At 44.7% G+C, this 20,366-nt stretch overlaps 1 pseudogene; it reads left to right on the top strand.

The window, feature by feature from the left end:
• Positions 1 to 4,480: 4,480 nt before the first annotated feature.
• Positions 4,481 to 5,425, top strand: LOC118586248 (annotated as a pseudogene).
• The last annotated feature ends 14,941 nt before the right edge of the window (positions 5,426 to 20,366 follow it).

The raw sequence follows: 20,366 nt of genomic DNA, 5'->3' as shown, positions 1-20,366 counted from the left end.
TTTTTTTTTTTTTTTTTTTTAAGCTGAGGATGGAACCCAGGGCCTTGTGGTTGCTAGGCAAGCGCTCTACCACTGAGCTAAATCCCCAACCCCCATGGTCCTACTTTTGAGGAAAAAAAAAATCTAGTTGAAATGATTTTTTTCTCACTGACTCTAGACAGAATTTGCTTATTTGTATCTTGCAAACTGCTGCTTCTATGGGCCTGTGTTTTGTTTCGACCCCAACATGGTTTATTTTATATCTCAAACTTCTATTCCAGTGATTACATTTGATTTATTTTGTGTGTCAGTTTAACCGCTAAGTATATGTCATCACATCATTTAATTTATAACAGAACATGAGTTGGCTGTGCTGGCTTTTCTCATTAAAAGAAATCTAGTAATTTACAGCCCCCCCCCAAAAAAAAAATCACAGTAAAGAACACTAAATAACAATAAACAACAGTCAAGAGAGAAGAGGGAAGGAGAGGGGAGGGGGGGGGGAGAGGAGAGGAGGGCAAGGAAGGGGAGGGGAAAGAAGAGGGCAATTCCAAGGTCGATAGGTTTGCTTTGTTTTTAAGTTTATTATTACTTGTATGTGTGTGTGCGTGCATGAGTTTATATGTACTATGTGCTTGTGGCCAGTGGAGGCCAGAAGAAGGTGGCAGATGCCTTGGAACCAGAGTTACAGTAGTTGTAGACACCATGTAGATTCTGGGAGCCAAACCTGGGTCCTCTGCAAGAGCACTGAGCACTCACCCCCGGCTGTCTCTCCCCCAGAGACCTGGGTTTTCTCCTTGATGTTTGTTGGTTTGTTTGAATAGTGTAATAGTTTCTTTAAAGATTGTCACTGTTTCTTTCCTATTTTTTTCTTGGTCCACCACCCTTCTCCCCACACCACAAACATCCATTCACTATTCATTTTTGGGAACATGAGGTGATTGAGCAGGCGGGGGGGGGGGGGGGGGGGGGGGGATAAGTTTTCCTTTCCATTCAAGCCCCAGATTTGGGTAGGGTGAGGGGAAAAGATTTGAAAGTAAATAAGCAGTCTCTTTAAAATCCATTTTGTATCCTTCATATCTTTTTGTGGGCATTGTGAGGAAAGGTCTGGAGAGAATCTAATAAAAGTATGGCTTGTCTTTCTGGGAAATTCATAGATATATATTAAGTCCCCAGAGCTGTGTAGACACGACCCTAGATTCAATTTTAAGAATCTTTAACCTCACCAGTGGTGGTGTTGAACATCTTTAATCTCAGAATTTAGGAGGCAGAGGCAGGAGGATCTCTGAGTTTGAGGCCAGCCTGGTCTACAGACTGAGTTTCAGGACAGCCAGGGCTACACAGAGAAACTGTCTCAAAAAAAAAAAAAATAAATAAATAGATAAATAAATAAATAAATAAATAAATCTTCGTCTTCGAAGCCAGGGAGAGGGGCCTAAAATAAGCACATTTGGTAAAATAAACATTGATTTCAGACTATTGTACCCCTCTCCAGAGCAGGAGGAAAGCATGGAAATCCTTCCATTGTGAACATACTTACTTCCTTTTCAGACCAGGAAGTTGCTTTGTAAAACTGTTCTAGATTCATATCTATATACTCGAGATAGTGTGCACCCCAGGTTCACACAACAGCCCTCAAGACCCCTTAATGATGTGAACATTCATTTACAAAATGTTAGGCAATGAAAGAAACAAATTAGTGGAGATTGTTTCCACTGATTCCAAGTCAGGACTTTCACGCACAATCATTGATATCAGGAGGAATCCAGTGCCTTCTGTGGCTCAAACTGGATCACTGTAGCTGGTTGATAGGAAGAATGTGTTGGCAGCTCACTAAAGACATGTGGCCACTTATCCATGTTGTGGGGAGAAATAGAAAATCTATTCTGATCCTTCGAGAGTCCCTCTAGGCATTTTCACTGAAGGCTGTCTTCAAGGAAGACTTGTTTACACCTATTAGAACAGGAGGCTGTGGTAATAATGTAAAGCATGGACTGTGTAGAGAACTCAGAAGGTGTTGGCTAAGAGACAGCATGCTAGGACTCTGAAGGACAGGATGGAGCCCATGACTCTAGAACATGTTCAAAGGCCCAAGATCCTTGTCTAAATAGGTCAAGAATAGAGCTTTTTCTCCATTGAAGAAAGATCATGTTTTTACTCAACACATTCAGCAAAACATGGATATATTAGTCTCATTTAAAGTTAATTTTCTTTCTTTCTTTCTCTTGGCTCATTCTTATGTCTCATACAACACATTTCACTAACTGGGAATCTGTCTTGCTTTCCTAAAATATTAATTATAAAATACAGACAGCTATATCAATTCCCTTCATTTCTTCTTTCAACTCCAACCATTCTGCCCTCCCCTACCCCCACTCCCTCCCTTCCAAACTCCTGGCTTCTTCCTCCTTATTATTGTTAAACACACACACACACACACACACACACACACACACACACACTATATATATATATATATATATATATATATATATATATATGCACACACACTATATACACACATATACACACACTATATATACATATACATACACACTATATAGTATATATACATACACTATACATGTGTATATATATACACACACACATATATATGTGTATATTTATATACACACACACACTATATATATATACACACACATATACACACACGCATATATATGTATATATTTATATCAAACCTGCTGACTCTATTCAGTGTTGCATGAACCTGATTTCAGGGTATTAGATGACCAACTTGGGGGCTCCTCCATGGGAGAAATCTACTTACCCCACTCTCAGCATCCCTTAGTTGCCTATAGTTCTTTGGCTAGGGGTGGGACCCCATGAGTTTTCCCTTCTCCGTTAGCATGTCTATTGATGTCCTTGTTCAGGTCTTGTTTAGGCAGCCTTACCATTGGGAGACCATGAGTAAAGCTTCTAGTTGTTTCTAGAAGACACAGTCTCACAGCAGATTTCCTGCTCATCTGGCTCTTACAACCTTTCCACCATAGCTACAGGAGTTGTGCTGCAGATGTATCCATCGGGGCTGGGAACCCCATACATTTTTCTCCATAGTTTGACCTGTTGTAGTTTTCTATAATGGTCTCTGTTGTTTATCCAGGGTCTGTCTCCTGTTCCCACCAGCACCAGTTGGGCTGACATTAGGGAAAGCCAACAGGAAACTGGTGACTGGAGGGGTGGGGAATGGGACATACACAGGCTGTGAGGTCTGTTCTTTTGCATTTCTCATTCCCTGGTGTAGCTGGTTGTTTATCACTCTTTTGTTTTTTGTGGGGTGGGGCTGACACCCAGCTCCCAAATAAATCACAATGAGGCTTATATACTTACTTATAAATGCCTGGCCTTAGCTTGGCTTATTTCTAGCCAGCTTATCTTAATTTAAATTATTCCATCTATCTTTTGCCTCTGGGCTTTTATCTTTCTCTATTTCTGTATACCTTTCTTTACTTCTTTCTCTGTGGCTTGCTGGGTGGCTGGCCCCTCTGGTCTTCCTTTCCTCTCTTTCTCACTCCTTGACCTGTCCTCCTATTTATTCTCTCTGCCTGCCAGTCCCGCCTATCCTTTCTCCTGCATTGCTATTGGCCATTCAGCTCTTTATTGGACCAATCAAGTGTTTTAAATAGGCAAGTAAAACAGTTACACAGAGTTAAACAAATGCAACGTAAAAGAATGTAACACATCTTTGCATCATTAAACAAATGTTCCACAGCATAAACAAATGTTGCACATCTTAAAAAATAATATCTATAACATCTTGGTTCCTATTTTCAACTCAAGATCCCTGTTTCCTGGACACCAATCAGTGAGCAAGTATATGCTTCTCTGTATTATTACTTTATTCACCTAAATTACTCTATTTTTTAAAACATACTTTATCTTATTTTTATGTGCATTTGTGGTTTTGCCATGGGTGTCAGAGTCTCCTGAAACTGAAGTTACAGACAGGTGTGAGTTGCCATGTGGGTGCTGGGAATTGAACCTGGGTCCTCTGGAAGAAGAGTCAGCGCTCTTAACCACTGAGCCATCTCTCCGGCCCCCTAAATTACTCTATTATCTGTGACATAGTGGTGGACAATCACAGTTGCATCTTGGACTAGTCTCTGCACATTCCCATTTTCTTCCTCTGACTTCTACAGGCACTTTCTCCTCACTTCTTACCACATTGATGAGGTTATAAATCACACTCCATAAAGACAGGCTCATGGGACTCAGGCAGAGCTAGTCACAGGGAGGAAGAGGGAGGGAGGGAGGGAGGGAGGGAGAATGAGCTTCTTCCTTTGAAGTTATTGAACCAGGGGGATGTAAACCGAAAGCTTCTGCTGACGCAGAATGAGAACAGGAAGGGGAGAGCAGAGTTCCCTGAAGGAGCAGACATAGATGAGGTCCGAGCTCCTCAACCTACCAGGCTTTGAACTGGATTGACTCCCAGGCTTCCTTGATAGGAATTAAAATTGCTCTTAAATTGGGTTTCCATTACATGAGCCTTAAGAATTTTGACATAGAAACTGGCTTTGCAGAGGCCACTGTCCTTTCACCACTTGCTGCAGCCACGGTCAACCCCACTGTGTTCTTTGACGTTGTAGCTGATGTCGAGCCCTGGGTGGGGGGGGGGAGGCTCTCTTCCAAGCTGTTTGCAGACAAAGTTCCAAAGACAGCAGAAAACTTTCGCTGGGCGGTGGTGGCGCACGCCTTTAATCCCAGCACTCGGGAGGCAGAGGCAGGCGAATCTCTGTGAGTTCAAGGCCAGTCTGAACTAGCAAGTGAGTTCTAGGAAGGGCACAAAGCTACACAGGGAAACCCTGTCTCGAAAAACCAAAAGAAAAAAAAAGAAAACTTTCATGCTCTGAGCACCGGAGAGAAAGGATTTGGATACAAGGGTTCATTCTTTCACAGAATTATTCAGGATTCTTGTGCCAGGGTGGCGACCTCACACACCATAATGACACTGGTGGCAGATCCATCTACGGGGAGACATTTGAGGATGCGCACTGCATCCCAAAGCATACAGGTCCTGGTATCTTGTCCATGGAACATGCTGGACCAAACACAAATGGTTCCCAGTTGTTGTTGTTTTATCTGCACTGCCAGACTGAATGGCTGGGTAGCAAACACGTGATCTTTGGGAAGGTGAAAGAAGACATGAGCCTCGTGGAAGCCATGGAGCATTTTGGGGTCCAGGAATGGCAAGACCAGCAAGAAAAGCGCCATTTCCACTGTGGACAACTCTCCTTCTTTTGACTTGTGGGTATCTCACCCATCAGAGCATTCCTTCCGTAGCTCAGGAGAGCACCCCCACCCCATCTGCTCACAGTGCCTGTCATTTCTGCTCTCACTGAAGTTCTTTGGGTTTCATATTTGCCTCATTCCCCTCCAAGTCTAGCTGGATTACAGAGTAAAGTTTATGATTATGAATAAAAACTAAAGAAGGAAAAAATAGTTTCGACACAGAAACCATATGAAAGTTTAGAATGAATCCGCAGCATTGCTCCAGGGCCTGGCACCTGACCAGGGCTCCACAGGCATCAGAGAAGCTCAAGTGATGGATGATTCGTGCAAACTGAACCTGATGATGCTCTGGCAGAGAGCAAGAACTGTGAGAACGGGAAAACAGTGTCCTACTGTATTAACAGTCACAGGGACCATGAGGACTGTGGGTGAGACACAACATTATGGGTGCATGGGGACCATGAAGTGCACCTAGAAGACAACCTGAAAGTACAGCACCTGGGGCTGGGCCTTGCCTGGCTACCCAGTGGCTATCTGGCTTCAGGCAAGCCAAGTATCTAGATTTAAATTTCTTCGTTGAGAAATGAGACATAGCAATAGTGCCTAGCTCATTATATTATGAGTATGGAATGCAAAGCAGTCAATACACTGTTATGGGGCTGCTGTGGATCCAATATATGCTGGCTGTAACTACTATCAATATTTTGGAAGGGGGTACTGTTATGAATTTGATTTTATAAAATCATGGAACTATGATAAATAATAACTATGAGGCTTTGTGTGAGCAGGAAGGCTTACCTCTCATTTTATAAGTAACATTCAAAACATCATCAGTGCCAGACATGGAGGCTCATGCCTATAGTCAGTTCTCAGGGGACAGAAGCAAGATCATTGCCACAGGTTTGAGATTAGTTTGTTCTACAATTCGAGTTCCAGGCCAGCTATGGCTACATAGTGAGACCCTATCTCAAAAAATAAAAACAGCAACACAAAATCTAGGGATGTGGCTCATTTCATAGAACGTTTGCTTGGCATGAAGGAGGCCTTGGGTTGGATCCTCTGCATCAAATAAATTAGGTGTGGTAGTTATACCTGCAATCAGGGTCTAGAGGGGAGAGTATGAGGAGGTGAAGACCATCTTTGGCTGTGTAGCAAACTGGGGCCCCGCATCAGACACATGAGAGCTTGTTTAAAAAAGAAATCATTGGGAACTGGAGTCCCCATGAGCCTCCCTAACCTGCCTTGGTCTGGATTCAAATTCAAAAAGCTGAACTGGAGGTGTCGCTCAGTGGTAGCACGCTTCCCCTGCATGTGCCAGGCCTTATGTTCAATCCCCACGGACGTATGTACATCCTCACAAATGCACAGAGGAGAGAGGGTTGGGGCAGAAGGTAGAAGGAGAGAGGGGCAAGAGAAAGGTTTCATCAAAGCCTTTACGGGCATTTGCTGGTAATACAGTTCATTCTCCAACAAAAATGCTCAGTAAAATACCAACATTGTTATTCAAAGCATTTGGAATCTCAGTGGATTTTGGCATGTGACCATGAGGACCTCCAGGTCAGGCACTGGGCTCCAGCAGCCTGAGTATATTTGTGTTGTGCCAGATGAACAAACAACAGCCCAGAGAAACCAAAGGATTTGCCAGAGACCTGGTTCACAAGCACCCACACTGGGGCTCAGGACCTAGCTCAGAGCACCCACACTGGGGCTCAGGTCTCCCGACTCTGATTTCACAGGCACGAGGTATCCTTGGTCCCTTCCACACTCATCTCCGTCATGGAGAGTAAAGAGGTACTTAACAATTTTAACAATTAAAAAAATATTCACTTATATTTCATAGTACTTGAGATGGAAGCCAAGGTCCTGTGCACTTGAGATAAGCACTCTGCCAATGAACTGCATTACTGGCCCTTCTTAGCATCTGCGTCAAGGCAGGGTCTTGCTAAAGTTGGCCAGACTGGTCCCAAGCTTCAATCCTCCTGCCGCAGCATTCACCAAACCAGCTTCATTATTATCTTTTTCCTTGATGTTCAACTTTTGTGTAGGTGTCTGTGTCTGTGTGTGAGTACCTGTGGATGCCCACGGAGGCCAGAAGAGGGTCAGATCTTATCAAGTTGTGATCACAGACAGTCGTGAGCTGCCGGACATGGGTGATTGGAACAAAAAGCCTCTGGAGGAGCAGCAGGCACTCTTAACTGCTGAGCTGTCGCTTCTGCCACACGCCAACTCTCTTAATGTAAAATTCGAAGAATTTTTCTATGGCAATAAATATTCTTCAAGAATGTGATTTGTTTGTTTTTGTTTCTTTCTTTCTTTGAGACAGGGTCTCTCTACATAGCCCTGGCTGTCCTGGAACTCACTCTGTAGACTAGACTGGCCTCAAACTCATGGAGATCCATCTGCATTTGCTGATGGATCTACCTTCCGAGTGCTAGGATTAAAGGCGTTCGCCAACATGACCGATGATTTTGTTTTTGAGATAGGGTCCCCACATGTTGCTCAGTCTAGTCTTTAGCTCTTGGGCTCAAGTGATACAATCCCCAAGGAGTGGTGGAGACCATAGCTATGCACCGTAGTGTCCAGCTAAGAAAATGACTTCTGTAGTACTGACAGTTGAACCCAGGACCTTGCACATAGTAAGTAAGCACACTACCACAGAACAATAACTCTGTAGCACGAATCTTAAAAGGTCTTCTTAATAAGACAGACTCAGGCCAGTTATTGGGGTGAATGCTGGAAGAAGCAGAACAAGCCACAGCTTCCTCCCCTCACCAATTCCTCATCTGATCCTATTTCCTCAGACTGGAAGCCTCTGAGTTCTCATACAAATGGATCTTAGCTGAACTGCTGCTCAAAAGCCTAAAAGCTTAACCAGCTCTAGTTCCTGGTCCTCACACTTTATATACCTTTCTGCTTCCTGCCATCACTTCCTGGGATTAAAGGCTCTTGCTACCATGCCTGGCTGTTTCCTGTGTGGCTTTGAACTCACAGAGATCCAGATGGATTTCTGCCTCGGGAATGCTAGGATTAAAGGCGTGTGTGCCACCATTTTTTGGCCTCTATATCTAGTGGTTGTTTTGTTCTCTGCCCCCAGATATGTTTATTAGAGAGCACAATATTTTGGAGCACACAATACCTTAATCCCATAAGAGCTAACTAACTTTCTTTTTTTCTTTTTTTTTTCTTTCTTTCTTTTTTTCTTTCTCTCTCTCTCTCTCTCTCTCTCTCTCTCTCTCTCTCTCTCTCTCTCTCTCTCTCCCCCTCTCTTCCTTTCCTTCTTTGTCTGTCTGTCTATACCTCCGCACTCCCCCCCACACACACACTGGCTTCTTTCTTTCTTTCTTAGAAAGGGACACACTATGTGGCCCAGGCTGACTTTGAATTTATAGTTTTTCTGCCTCATGGCTGGGATTGTAGGTTACCACACCCTGTAAGAATGTGCATGTGCGTGTGTGTGTGTGTGTGTGTGTGTGTGTGTGTGTGTGTGTGTCTATACACGTGTGTGGAGGCAAGACGTTAAAGTACTGCCTTCAGTTACTTGACACTTTACCTTTCTAAAAATTAATTAATTTGAGACAAAGTCTTGTCATGTAGCTCTGGCTGCCCTAGAACTCACTTTGTAGACCAGGCTGGCCATGGACTCACAGAGATCCACCTGCCTCTGCCTCTCAAGTGCTGGGATTGAGGTTGTGCACCACCGCTGGCACCACTTTACTTTTTGAGACAAGTCTCTCCCTGAACTTACTCATCAGTTTGACTAGGCTGGCCAGCAGATGTGCTCCAGGGCTCCCCCTGCTTCTGCCTCTCTGGGTCAGTATCACTGGCAAGCACTGCCACGCTCAGCTTCTACATGGGCTCTGGAGATCCCAGCTCAGGACCTCTTCCTGTAACAAGCACCTTAGCATCAGAGTTATTATTATTATTATTATTATTATTATTATTATTATTATTATTATTTTCATTGTTGCCCAATAATGTAATTTTTAATGGTGGCTTAATTATTGTGTGGGCATGCAACAATTTATTAAATATTTACCATTTTTGTTTGTTTTCTCATTTTTATTATATCTGACATGTAGAGAATTACTTTACTGTGCTGTCTTACTCCCAAACTGGTGAATCTTTCTGTGAGTTTTCTCATCTATAAATTGTTGTAGAATATTATTTTAAGGTGTGTTATGTTTGTTTATGTTGCATTTGTTTAACTCTGTGAAGCTGTGTTACTGTGCTTGTCTAAAACACCTGATAAAGAATTGAATGGGCAACAGCGAGGCAGGAGAAAGGATAGGTGTGGCTGGCAGGCAGAGAGGATATATAGAAGGAGAAATCTGGGAGGAAAAAAGAAGAGGAGCCAGAGAAGGAGGATGACTCCAGGGTCCAGCCACACAGCTACACAGCAAGCCATAGAGTAAGAGTAAGATTTACAGAAGTAAGAGAATGGGAAAAGCCCAGAGGCCAAAGGTAGATGGGATACATTAAGTTAAGGAAAGCTGGCTAGAAACAAGCCAAGCTGAGGCCAGGCATTTATAACTAAGACTAAGCCTCCATGAGTGATTTATTTGGGAGCTGGGTAGCAGGCCCCCCAAAAGAGAAAAACAACAACAATAAATAGCAATACTATTCCTAAGGCCATTGAGAGAATCCAGTGACTTCAGTCTCTATGAAAGACAAAAACCTCTGCCTGGCATGCAAGCACTCAATTCCATTTGCTATGGTCATTATTTCTAACTTTAGGTATTTGTGGTTAGTATCTAAAACAGAATTAAATCGACTACTTGCTATTTCAAATGATGCCCTCTAAAGATACTGTAAGATTGTGTGTGTGTGTGTGTGTGTGTGTGTGTGTGTGTGTGTGTGTTTCAGGAATTTGCTTTTTCAAATTACCCATAGTTTGCTGGATGTTTCATTATGAATAACGATTGAACTTATGCTTGACTAGATTTTTATTTCTGTGCCTCAGCATGTCCTTGGAGGGAAGGTGAGAGTCTCTGCATATCACAAGTTACTTGCCAGCACTAGGGTTTAAAAGACACACAGGCCTGCTCATCTGCTTGGCTGGTCTTTGGTTCAACAAGGTTACCGTCTAGTTAGTCACCTTGAGAGGCTGTGGTTGGGCCAGCAGCTGCAGGTCACAAGTTCAGAACAAAGAGTGAAATCCCAGGATTAACTGTCATACCCTCAAATCAAATAGTTCTCCGTTGAGTCAACTTCCCATGGTAATTGGGCGGCTTTGCCACCCCTGCTGTCTGTCTGCCACATTCTCACTTGGCACCAACAAGGTAGGATGCAGTAGAAATGCAATTTACTGGTAGAAGCTGCTTTTCAGGAGGGCCTCAGGGGAGCACCAGCCATCCCAGGGGGGTGTGGTTTGGTCCTTTGGCGGTGCAGTGGGAAAGAATGTGGAATCGGAAGAACTGTCTAAGCTCTGGCTGGGCCAACAACCAGCCGTGCACCCAAAGCAAATGACTCAAGTTTCTCTTTTATAAAGTTAAGAACTTCCTTGGTTTTGTTCTTCAGATTCCTGTTAGTTTTTTTTTTTTCCCCAAAAAGAGGTGGTAGGCTAAGCATGGTACCCCATACCCCATATTTGTAATCCCATCATTTCAGAGATGGAGTAGGAGGATCTGGAGTTTAAGGCTAGCCTTAGCTTCTCAAAAACAAAACAACAAAAAATGAAGTGGTAACCATAATACCTCATTTAGTCCGCTGCTGACATGTACAAGACCCAGAAAATGAGTGAACACCCCTGTTCTCAGTCACCTCCCTTCTCTTTCTGCCTGGCCCCGTTCCCTACAGTGAGAACTTGCCTTAAGTGTCCATTCCTTAACCTACAGGTCCAACACCATCCACATTTCCCCAACACAAGCAACTCCACCACCCGAGTCCTAGGCATGGTTCATTTAATTCTATGGACAAGATACCCACATAAGCCCCAGAAGCGGGCTGGACCACAAGACAAGATTCTGGGGTCCTGGAGAAGCAATTCAACTTCAACAAGAGGTAGGGCCATATCCTATGTCTCCACAGGGAGACAACTGGGGATCTCTGGAGTATGTAGCCTGAGTTGCCTGACTTTGAGGAAGAAGTGAGTCAAAGCATGTCCAGTATAGCGAGTACCTGGCCTGTTGCTAGTGCTCAATAAATGATGGAGGGTGGGACTATTATGGTGGTGGTACCTACGGCTGCTGGAAGGCTCTCAAAGATGATTGATATCATTCAAATTCTTTGTGGCAAGGAAACCCAAACACTGGAAAATGTAAATTAGCCATGGTTAACTCTGTGTAGGTGGCAAAGCCAGCACCTGCACTCAGGGCTCCACTGGCCACCTGCCTTCCCTCTGCTCCATAATGCAGTTGCTAGGCAACAGAAGCAGGGGGCACTTGGAGGTCAACTGGAACTACGATGTTCCTGGCTCAGAGAGGTGACCTGAGCTAGTCCCATCTTTTGCTCCAGTTTAGGGAGTGTGTCCTTAGAGAAAAGGGAGCCTTCAGTGAGAGTTAAAAGCCTCCAGTAAACATCTGGCCAGGCTGACTCTGGAATGCCTCAGATATTTACCGAGCGACAAGAGGTACAGGCCTTAGGCTGATAAAGGACGTGGTGACATTTTGTGCTTGGTAGCAGTCTGTTGATTCAGGTTCGTGGGTCAGGATTACAGGCTGAAACCCTTTCCTTCATGAGTTAAACATAAAAGAAAAGTGGTGTTTAAATGGTCTTTCTTGTTCTCATTTTAAAACCTACTTTTTAAAAATTTTAGTCTATAATCAATATATTCTTTGATTGGGGGGATCTGAAAATTTCTTCTGTGACATGGCAGGGGGAGTGTGTGGGTATCTGGTATCTGAATTTATGAGTATTCATATGTATCCATGTACATGCAGGTACATGGATGCCTGTGCATGTGGCAGCCAGATGTTGGCATCAGATGTCTTCCTTAATCATTCTCTACCTATCGGGACAGTCTCTCACTGAACCCAGTGCTCACTAGTCTAGCTAACCAACCAGCTTTGGGGATCCCTTCTCCATTTCTTGACTGCTGGGATTGCAGGATACCACACCATCTTTTTTTTTTTTTTTTTTTTTTTTTGAGACAGGGTTTCTCTGTGTAGCTTTGCACCTTTCCTGGAACTCACTCTATAGCCCAGGCAGGTCTTGAACTCACAGAGATCTGCCTGCCTCTGCCTCCTGAGCACTGGGGTTAAAGGCGTACGCTGCCACCACCACTGGGCGTACACCTTAAGAGCATGCCGGGGTTCTCAACTCCTGTCCTTGAGCTTGCATTACAAGTGATTCCACAGAACCATCCATCTCCCTAGTCCTGAAGTTTGGCCACCCATCAGCAGGTCCACCCATAGCTATATATCCCCAGAGAATTGCAACTGTATTTCATGAAAAGGCTTGTACACAAACATTCATAGCATCATTGTTATGGTAATAACTCCAAACCCAGAAATAACCCAAATGTCCATCAACTATTAAATGGATAAACAAAATGTCTCAGGTAGAACCACACAATAGAATATCATTGAATTGATAAAAGCAATGAAATGCGGCTATGGAGATAATCAAGTCTGCTTGCCATGTAAGCATGAGGACCAGAGGTCAGACTCCCAGCACCTATGTGATAAATCAGGCATGGCAGGATGTTCTTGTAATGCAGCTCAGGGTTGGGGGCAGCAGAGAGAGGCTGATCCACAGAGCTCACTGACGAGCCAGTGGAGCTGAATCACTGAGCTCCAAAGTCAGTGAAAAACCCTGTCTCCAAAAATAAGGTGAAGGGTGACCAAGACAGACGTCGTACTTCAATATCTGTATGCACATGCTCACACGAATGTATATACACCCTGCACAACACCACAACACACACACACACACACACACACACACACACACATACACACACACACACACACACACACACACGATGAAACTTGAAAATACTGTACCAACTGAAAGAAGCTCATTACAAAAGACAAATAGCAGATGATCCCCTTCACATAAAATGACCCACAGACAGAAACTGGACTAGCAGCATCCAGGGACAGTACAAGACAAATATGTGGTGTCTTCTGGGAATGATGAAAAATGGTCCTGAATTCATAGTGATGGCATACAACTGCGAATGTACTCAAACCCACTGAATCGCATCTGGGTGGACTTTATGGTGTGCGAATTATCTCTCAGTGAAAACCACTATGGCATGAAACAACTGGCTCCTGCATCCTGATAAAGTGACGTCATTTATCACTCCGCATAGCCTCCTCTGTCCCCCTGAGCCAGTGTGCCTGAGGGGAACTATGGTTTCCTTGCTTTTTTCGAGACAGGGTCTCACTAATGTAGCTCTGGCTGACCTGGAACTCACTGTGTAGACCATAGTGAGTTCTGGCTGGCCTCAAACTCACAGAGCTCTCCTGCCTCTGCTTCCCAAGTGCTGTGATTAAATGCATGGGCCACACCTGGCTTTATGGTTTTCAAGTCGGGCTTCTGCACCCCACTTTCTCCCTTCCCTCTGAACTGTCGTTTTGTGAATCTCAAGTCCTTAGCTACTAAGAGACAGCTGAGGAAGTGACATTCGGACTCCAAGTCCTGACATGCTCGCTCTCGGGAAGGAGGAACCCAGTCACACTGCGGAGGAATGCAGGCACGTGGATGGGCAGTCTGTGTGTAGACGATGGTTGAGAGGTCTTAGTACACACGTGAGTCATAGTGCTCCAGGCCTTGGCTCTCCCAAGCGAGCCTGGCCACTCCTAACCCTTTTAGCCCTTCTCTCACGGAAGCTTAGACACCGTCAAGCAGAGAGCCCCTCTCCTTTCTAAACCCTGTGAAGTGCTGGCCCACAGTCTGCGGGCTTCCTCAGTGATGGTTGTTTTCCACTACTAATTTGTGAGGTAAATGGATGTAAAGCAATAGGTAATTAGGCCTGCAAGAGGCACTCAGAACATCTGCCTAATGTGTGCAAGGCCAAGGTTCCAAGCCCGGTGCTACAAATAAAATTAAAACGCTAATTGGAAAAATAACTATCCAAAGAAGCCAGTTTTCTCCCAAGTTTGGTTACTTTGGCTTACTATTAAAAAGGGAAACAATTTCTTGCCCTCAAGGCAAAAGGAAGATGCATTTCTACACCGGGCTAGGAACGTTTTCTTCTCCTCTGCTCACGTGGGCCTCCTGTCACAGTGAAACAGAAACCAGTGGATACTTGGAAATCTTTTAACCATATGCAGATGAATAAGCAAACAGCCGGACTCGAGTCCTAATCTTTTTTCCTTTCCTGTAGAGCTGAGATTTTTTTTCCACTCTAATAAACTTGAGCCTTTGAAACAGAAGTCATGTGTCTCTTACATGACGATTAGCAGCAAGAATGTGGAAAACGAGATAGCCGGGAAGTGTGAAGCCTTAATTAATACCCAAGCCATTTGCCTGAAAGCAAGAACAATGTTTCTGGCAGGGAAGTACGAAATCGCTTTTCTGTCTCACTTGGAATCCTCAACACAACCCCCTGCCCCTGCCTTAGTCTTCTAAAATATTAATTTCATGTTTAAAGACTATATAAAGAGAACTTGAAAAAAAAAAGTTTCCAGCCTGGCTCCCCTGATTGAAACACAGTCATCCTCTATGATATCGAGGAGGGCCTCCCTCCCCATTTCTGGGGCCCCATGTGGCTGCCAACCCTCGGAATGTAGGAGCTCAAACTGTGGCTAGAATAAAACTGAAGAAAAGCCAAGCAACAGCAGGAGGGGAGAAGAGTCTGGAATGGCAGGCTCTTGTCCCTTCTCAAAAAGAAGAGGGAGGAAGCTCCATTCTTCACAGAGAAGGGAAGAAAAACAAGCCGTCAATGGAAATACCACATTCAGAGTTGGCAGGGAGACGGCAAGGAATCGAAAGAGGCCTAAACCCTTCCCCGTCCAGTTCCAGCCTAGTAGGCAAATTACAAGAAGTTCACGTCTCAAGCTGATCTTCCCAGATTTATCTGGACCTGAAAGCATGTAGAACATGGGAAAGGGACTGTACCATGGTCCACCGGCAACCCAAGCATAAAGCTGAGCCTAAAAAAGCCAGATGGAGAGCGAGCCTAAAATGCTCTCCTCAAGATCTCACCAAAACCCAAATCTACGAGTGAAATGGTGAAAGTTCGGGATCCCAGGCCTGTCGTCAGTGTGGGGAAGGAAAGGGAGAGTTAGAGGAAACGGGACTAGCCATGCCCCATCTAGGCAGTGAGTACGCACATGGGGGCTGCTACAGAAAAAGAACGTCATTTCTCTCACTTTCATACTACGTGTGAACATTTCCACAATTACAGGTTCTAAAAGCAGAGAGAGAGAAATAAGTACTTGCTGCTCTTGCAGAGGATCCAGCTTCAATACCCAGCACCCTCATGGGGACTCATCACTGCCTACCTGTACCTCCAGCTCCAGGAGATCCCAGGCCCCTGGTTTTGAGTACACCAGGCATGTACGTGTGCACATATATCTGTGCAGTTACACATTCATTCACATAAAAGTTTAAAAATAAATAAATCATTAAACCAGTTTAGTTCTAAGAGTAGGGCTGACAAGATGGGTCAAGTGCTTATACAAGCAACAAAAAATAAATAAATCTTCAAGAAAAAAAAAAAAGAACTTGGATGATGAGGTAGGAGTTGGTGGTTGAGGTGAAAGATTGTATATTGTGTGCTTTTTCCATGACTGGTAAAACACCACGACCAAGGCAAGAAGAAAGGGATTATTTTGGGTATACGGTTCCAAGAGGGCGAAGAGTCTGTTCCCATCACAGCAGGGAAATGTGGCAGTGGGCAGGGCAGGGCAGCTGGAGTAACAGCTGAGAACTCACGTCTCAAACCACAAGCAGAGAGAACTAACTGAAAATAGCATGGGTCATCTGTAACCTCAAAGCCCACCCTCCGTGACATGCTTCCTCCTAAAGCCATACCTCCTAATCCTCAAACAGCCACCAACTGTGACCAAATGTTCAAATGCTTGGGACTTACAGGGGAAATCTCATTCACACCAAAACAGGTAATAATGACAAAGATAATGATAACGACAATGATGAAGAAGATGATGATGATGATCAACTCCTGGGTCTGCGTACTTGGCCTGTGTGAGTGGAATGTGCGTCTCCACTTTCCTGGTTACTGGCGATCTTATTATTGCATTGTAGTTTCCAGATCTACCATATATGATGACATCATTGCTGTTAATGGAATATGTCCTTGTATGGTAAATTCTGACAAATGAATCTCACACATAGAATCTCACTGGGGTCATTGACAATTCTAAAGGTGTAATACATGAGATCAAAAAGCTCCAGGGCCTCTGGTCTGGATGAACTTATCACCAAAGCAGGTCTGCGTCAAGTCTAGATATATATGAACTTATATGTTTAATTAATGTCAATATTTTGTCCAGATCTATGGTTCAAGTATTACTAAGTGAGAAACAAGGAGACTGAATTAGAATGTTAGACAGTCCTGAAGCCAAACAAACACTCTGGATGAAGTCATTCATCTGCTCCTTCCACGGGTGTTCGTGAGCACATGGCCCAGCCACACTCAAAAGGCAGCAAACTCTGTGGTCACCTTCTTGCAGATGGCTGTGTCAGAGTTCTTTGGAGATGCAATCCAAACTAGGCTCTTGGAGACAAGGAAGACTGTGGAGGTGAAATTTAAGCTTGGCAGAGAAGGATAGGTATTTCAGGTATGGCCTTTCAAATCTCACCTAAAATGTCTTTTTTGAGACTTCTCTTGATAGTTCTTTCAAGAGACGCGAGGACATGGCCCACTCCTTCATGGCACCCTGTTTATTTCCTCCTTAGTACTGTGTGAAGGGAAGTCTGGGATTGGGAATGTAGCCACACAGCCCTGGATTCAAACCTTGGCACTTCAGTGGGGGAAGGGAAAAAAGGTGTCTGGCAGATGCTAGAGAAGGTTGGGTCAAATCCAAGCTCTGTTACGTTTAGTAAGTTATTTAGTCTCTGTGCTTCAATTCCTTAATAACATGTATCAAACAAATCAGCAATTTATGCTGAGTTGCATTTAAGTTGTGGCCATGGGGGATGGGGAGATAGCTGGGCGGTAGAGCACTTACCTAGTGCTTGGGGGCGGGGGCAGGGGTGGAGGCTGTGGGAGCGAAAGGAAGGGCAGACTGAAGGTAGGTACTATGTCAACGGCAGAATCCACAGGTGGATTTAGCCAATGAGAGGAACAGTAAAGGGAATACCAAAGAGAGACAAGGCAGGAAGGGTTAGGGGGAGTTCTGGTGGCACTAATCTTTCTGTTTTTTCCTTGGCATTGTGCTTGAACTCAAGACTTTAACATACTAGGCAAGTTCTACCATCATGATGCGATCCTTAACACTTAAGAGAGGTTCCCACGGGCGATCGAAGGTGCTTAGTGTTGCAAAGCCATTAAGCTCCTTTGAGTTGGGGCTAGGGAGGTGACCCAGTGCTGAAGTGCCTGTGTGCAAGTCTGAGAACCTGAACTCAGATTCCCCAGAAGACACAAACACAGCCTGCCATGATGGTGTGTGCCTGTATCCCAGTGCCGGAAGTGGAGGCCAGAAGCCAGGGGCTCACTGGCCTAGCTGAATGGGGAGAGCTTCAAGCTCAGCGAAAGGCCCTGTCTTGAAAGAAAAAGGTAGAGACCCCACTGAGGAAGAAACCCAATGTTAGCCTCTGGTCTCCACCCACACCTATTTGCATGGGGATTCACTATCCCCACCCCCACCCTCCCTCCCTACCCCATCCTCCCCACCTCTGCCTCCACTATCCCTCCTTTTAGTAGACAGGGCTTTATATAAAAGAAATGAATTGATTCAACCTAAGACACAGTACAGAAAGCGGACAGGCTTCCCAATTTTAACTCACTGTGTTACTTCAGAAGGTAAAGTAATATATTTAAGTTGCTTTTGTAAAAGGAAGCTTGGTCCTTTGTAGCAAGGACCTCTTGCTATTCAATTTAAAGTCCTACAATGTTCTTGTTGTTGACATGGATCACAGTGCCCTCTGTTCCAGGCGTGAGCTTCCTGCCATGACTTCTGGGCATCCTTTTTGAAACAGACCTTCTGACCTGGAAGGCTGCTGAGACCTTTCGGGATAGTTGAACAGTAGATAAAAATCTACAGGGAAGTGGGTGTGGGCAGGATGTGTGGGTTCCCTGCCTCTCATCGGAAGGCCGGTTCAGTTCATTCGGCATAAATGGTGTCTTATACTGAAAAGGTTCATTCTGGAGTGTTCCAAGAGAAACACAAAAGAACAAGCTACCTATTGATCTTCATTTCAAGTTGAAACTAGAACATTCTTTCTCAAAGGTATAAAAAGGCACAGCAAGGAAACTGTCCCTTACTGTAAGATCAAAGCAGCCTGCTTAGTGCGACCTGGATCTGTAAGAGTGACATACAGCAGGACGTGCACTTGTTTACCGCATAATCTAGAACTTACCCTGGCTCTGAGTGTGCCCAGCAGACCAAACTGGGGAAATACTTCTCGGCTTCTAGTGATACACCACACAGACTTTTTCTCCAACACTACAGGCTACTCACTAAGTAGGCACTGCAAACATCTGGGACATGCATTTCCAGAGGGAAAACAAAACAGGACACCTTTTGTATACTTCTCCCTGGTCTGAGACCTTTTGCCGTAGGATTATCTGTGGGCTGAGGGAAGCTGCTGTACAGTACTGATAGGCATCAATGGGACCAAATACAGCTACTTTACCAAAGGCCACTCAGGAACAAAGTACATGGGAAGAAGGATTCTAATATGAATCGAATACACACACTTCTGCCACCCAAGAGTCTTTTGTTCTCGCTAGCAAAATAGAAGGTCACTTCATCTCCGACCCTGGGTAAGCTACGGTACTCTGCTGCCCGATATTCAGGTCAAGAGGTCAGTGTAGACAGCCAATGCCTGACATTCAAGAACTAAACTCAAAGCAAGTAAGCCAGGGTTGGCTGTCTGCCCGAAGGCCACTGAGGGTAGACAGTAAGTACGTCTGAGATGTCTTCCACCAAGTGGGTCTCTAGCCCCGACTCAAAGAAAGCATACTGGTGACAGATGTGCCTACACTGTCCAGCTCAGGGATGGATCTGCCAGAATAGGAAGGCCCACATTTAGCCTTATACTGGTAACAGATGTGCCTACACTGTCCGGCTCAGGGATGGATCTGCCAAAAGAATAGGAAGGCCCACATTTAGCCTTAGCATTGCATCTGTCAGTCCTGGGGACTGAACTCAGGGACCCACCTATGCCAGGCAAGCACTTACTCCATCATGAAGATACGTCTTCTTGTTTTGGAAAAGGACTCAGCTACGTTCTTCAGGCCGGCCTTGAATTTACTCTGTAGTCAGGGTAGACCTGGGTAGACCTGCCTCAGCTTCCCAAATAGCTTCAAGGACAGGCTTGCACCAGCAGGTCTGGCCAACCTGACATCGCATCAGCTTGGATGGTTATGCCTCTTTGTAATCCAACCTGGTGTCTTTTGCAATCCGTTTCCAGTCACTGATTCTCCTGTATGTGGTGTGCGAGTGTTTGTATGGAGGGCAGGGGACAACCCATAAAGACAATTCTCTTCTTCTACCTTGTGGGTCTTGGGGACTGGACTTAAGTTGTAGGCTTCGTGGCAGGCAGTTTACCTGCTCAGCCATCTCGCTGGCCCAGTCCCCATTTCTTTACTAGACTTATATCATATTGATACAACAGAATATTTAAGATAAAAAAACCCATAAATTCAAGTACTATATGTGAATGTCGTGTGTGTGTGTGTGTGTGTGTGTGTGTGTGTGTGTGTGTCTTTGCTAAGGGAGCTTACTTGTAGGAGACAAACATTCCTAGCCATTGAGAACTTTCTGTCACAGACATGGTTCTGTTAGGGGCACAGTCTCAAGCAGCACCAGCTACATAATTTGTGGGGTCTAAAGTGTGAGTTCCTGTTACAAATTAGATGTTTGAGAGTGGAGCTGAGAGGCCAAGTCCTCATGCTTGGTTTAATCTAAGCGCCAGACAATGGCGGCAGCAGCAACAATAACAACACATAATAATACAACACGGGGGGAAAGAAAAATTAAAGGTTGGAAGCAGAGGCCGCATACTCATGAAACTGGTCCACTCTCAAGTGGGCCTACCTAGGTTCGGATCTGGCTTTGTCA

This window comes from Onychomys torridus, chromosome 6 (genome assembly GCF_903995425.1).
Source record: "Onychomys torridus chromosome 6, mOncTor1.1, whole genome shotgun sequence".
Classification (NCBI taxonomy): Eukaryota; Metazoa; Chordata; class Mammalia; order Rodentia; family Cricetidae; genus Onychomys; species Onychomys torridus.
Note: the sequence above shows the minus strand (reverse complement) of the source record. Positions and strands in the feature narration are given on the sequence as shown.